Source organism: Mesitornis unicolor, unplaced genomic scaffold (genome assembly GCF_000695765.1).
Source record: "Mesitornis unicolor isolate BGI_N332 unplaced genomic scaffold, ASM69576v1 scaffold9377, whole genome shotgun sequence".
Classification (NCBI taxonomy): Eukaryota; Metazoa; Chordata; class Aves; order Mesitornithiformes; family Mesitornithidae; genus Mesitornis; species Mesitornis unicolor.
This window is the reverse complement of record NW_010195741.1, coordinates 191,522-194,970: the sequence shown is the minus strand read 5'-3', so window position 1 is coordinate 194,970 and position 3,449 is coordinate 191,522. Positions and strand designations below refer to the sequence as shown.

The following is a 3,449-nucleotide window of genomic DNA, read 5'->3' as shown; positions in this document are numbered from 1 at the left end:
TTTCTGGATACTAAACATTTTAGGGTTATGGATTTAATTCAGATCTTGAGACCCAGAGTAAGTCTTCATTATTTTTTCCCCTAATTAGATAAGATCCTGAAGAATAGAAATTTATAGAAGCAGCTAGATTTCACAAGGCTTGTATAAAATTTTAACAATTGGTGTTAATGTGAGATCTTGATCTGAACACAGCAAATAAAATAGTACTCTTCTTGATCATATATGTGGTGATAACTCAATCTGATTTTAAATCTACAGATAATAAACGTGAACAATTTCTATAACTGATATATTACTTGTTATCTCTTTAGGTATACCAATAACAGTGCCACCACCAGGTAAACTTGCTTAGAATTTTTTCCACATTTGGTCAAGAGATGAAAGCTTAACTGATGTGCAACTTATCAACTTTCTTTTGGTTATATAGATAAATTTTCATAAATACAAAATTATATGTATAGATGTAGACTCAGTTATTTTGTTGCCACGCAGAAAAGAAAATGTATTAAAATGCTGTTGCCTACTGGGCCTAATCAGCCAGTTTTAGATGTGTGCTTCCTTCTTTTCTTTCCATTCTTTTTTTTTTTTAGTTATGCAGAAAATACTGTGATTGTTGTTTATTAAGTATTGTTAGATACTCAGGAATCTTCCTATGTTTCTCTGTTACTGTAGTTTTGAGAATGCTAAGGTGTTAGATTTGAAGCACTGACAGTATCTGTTTACTACTCTGCCTTTGGGTTGTACTGCCTGGGATTTGTTTTCCATTGCGTGCTTAGCCTGGTTATTTAATGTGCTTGGGTTTTTTTTTTTCCCTTTTCCCCCCTTCACCTAATTTATTATTACAGGCTTTCCACCACCACCTGGCGGCCCTCCACCATCCCTCATACCCACAATAGACAGGTGATTATCTGTTTGAAATCTTATAAAGCAATGTATCAGTGTTCTGTAACTGAAATTCATTCGCAAGGACTCTTACACTACCCAGTGTTTTATAGATTTTATCTGGGAGTAGGGAGACAGTTTCAGATTTCTACAGTATTTTTACAGAAGTGTTACTAATCTCACCTTACACTTAATATTCTTTTGAGTAGGTTATTGACCACTTATTAGTTTAGTTGAGTTATGACACTATATCAGTGCTAATCCTTAAAATCAAGATCAAGGTAACGATTGTTAAAGTATTCTTTAGTAGTCTGAAGGCTTATTTAACCGTGTGCTTGTCAACTACTATAAATGCAAATAAACAGTTTGGCCACAGGCTCAAGTCTTCATAAGCTATAGGAAATGTCAGAGTTCCACGGAATCCAAATTTGTATTTCTACTGTGTTTCTTCTAAGTGTTCAGCTTTAATAGGCCTAACAGTATTTTTTCAGTACCTTTTTTTATGTACATATATGTATGTGCATGCATAGATTTTTATATACATATATCTATTTATATATATTTGTACATAAAAGGAAGAATAAAAAGGTGGCCAGCAAAATCCTTGAAAAATTTATATTTTGCTAGAGGCCAAAACGAGATCATATGCAAAGCTCGCCTAAGAAGATGGTGCAAGCCTCTTGCCAGTCTTTGGGATTTCGCTGAAGGAAGGTGCACACATCTGGTCCTTTGAAATTGAAAATTCTGTTAACATAGATACTAGAGGTTGATGATGGTAAATCTCTGAGAAAATCTTCATCTGATTTAGTTCAGAAAAAAACCCTAACTGGAGGCATTTGATGCGCATGAAAGTAAATTTATTATTTCATGCTGACAGTTGCTGTGAGTGACTGCTGTTTCTGACTGTTAAGCAGTGGTCATTGCATTTACTTGTGAATATTTATATAGTTTATGAAATATGATGTGAAAAAATAAAGCTTGTTTTGGAATCTAGGAACTAAATCTCGTGCTTTTAGATCTTAAGATGTTCCATTGACCTGTCATTATCATTTGTTATGTTTTGTTTTTAAACTAAGCTAACCCAGGACTTAAAGTGCCTTCAAAACAGAAGTGACACTTAGGTTAAATGCTGCAAAGATAATTCATTCAAGTTATGTAGGAAGTCCTAAAAGTCATGAAAGAACTATATATATATGAATTATGTCTTGTGCATTTATCATCATTTTTAACCTTTCTGGTTTTTACCTACTTGAGTTGGCTACCACTGAAAGAAGCCAGCTTAGAAAATGTGGAGCTAATTTAATGGTTTATTTCTAGAGCTACACATTTGAGGTCCACCTGTTCTCTGATATGCTCACATACCTACTTTTTAACAGAGAGAATGAGAATGGCTTAATTCATGAAGGAATGAATGAGCTTTCAAGGACTCGGAGGTTAAGTTCAATATCTGTGCAGAAACAACTTATGATACAAGAAACATTTGAAATAGAAAATGCATTAAAAACGCAAAAGAACAGCTTTGACAATATACATATTTTTGTTTTAAATTTTAAGAAGAATGCTATTTCACCTTCTGTATTAACACATGAAATATAACGTGTCTGTTGATAGATAGCTGCCTTAAGTAGTAATGCTCAAAATAGAGGACTTAAATCCATTTATAACAAACGCTTTGTTTTCATGTGTGTGGTGGTAAGAATTCAGGGGAATATATTTATTGCTGGTGATAGCCTGGTGGTAAAACTCAATTTTTACATGCATTTTCTTTTCAACAGTGGACATTCTTCTGGCTATGATGGTCGTTCTGTTCGTGCATTTTCATATGGCGGTGGTGAGTAAGCTTGCTGGCTTTGAAAATTTTGACCAGTGCTATATCAAATTGTTTGATATTACTTGTCAGGATTTTAGCTAAGAGACTAAACAGATCCTTTCAGTAATTCATTATGAAAGCTCATTGCCTGCCTTTATAAGCAGATATATGCAGTTGCAAATTAAACAGCTGTTGGTAAATACTATTGTTTTGCTTACGTATTTGTTTGCTGGATATCTTTCCATGCTGCTTTTGCAGAACTGTGATTTTGAAAAATAATACACTGCAATACGGACCACAATTCAGGGATCATTTCCTAAGAACTGGTAGGATTTAGAAGCAGGAGAACAAGTACTGTTGAGATATCATCAGAATTTTAACCAGCAAGACCAGTCATTGAGAAACCCTGAGTGATGTACCTTTCCTTTGAAAAACTCTCTAAGATACTATAATCTTCAGCTATCCTGCTGCAAAGTCAGTCTTTTTTTGCTATTGTTGTTGATGTAACATAAAAAATCTGAAGCTGAAAAACATCACTTTCTGGTTTTATGATTAAAGTGAACCAAAATAGAAGTTTCATTATGTGCAATCAAATGGACATCCACAGAACCTACAGTGAGTTTAGAACCATTCCCTAGCACAACTCTGCTTCCTGAGCCAAAAGAGCAATAGCAATGCTAAGATCTCAGCTGCCTTTTCTGCCAGCTGACTTCTGTGACCTTACTCTTTGTTCCTTTGGGCCCTAGCCTCTGGGAGG

The 3,449-nt window shown here is 34.4% G+C and overlaps 1 protein-coding gene across 1 annotated transcript in view; it reads left to right on the top strand.

Moving 5' to 3' along the window:
* Positions 1 to 315: 315 nt before the first annotated feature.
* Positions 316 to 3,449, top strand: part of LOC104543585 (pre-mRNA 3'-end-processing factor FIP1-like) — a 14,581-nt gene continuing 11,447 nt past the window's right edge. The window contains exons 1-3 of the mRNA XM_010188228.1: positions 316 to 338; positions 846 to 900; positions 2,658 to 2,713. The gene's annotated coding sequence lies outside the window, so the exon portion shown is untranslated. The remainder of the gene's footprint in view (positions 339 to 845; positions 901 to 2,657; positions 2,714 to 3,449) is intronic.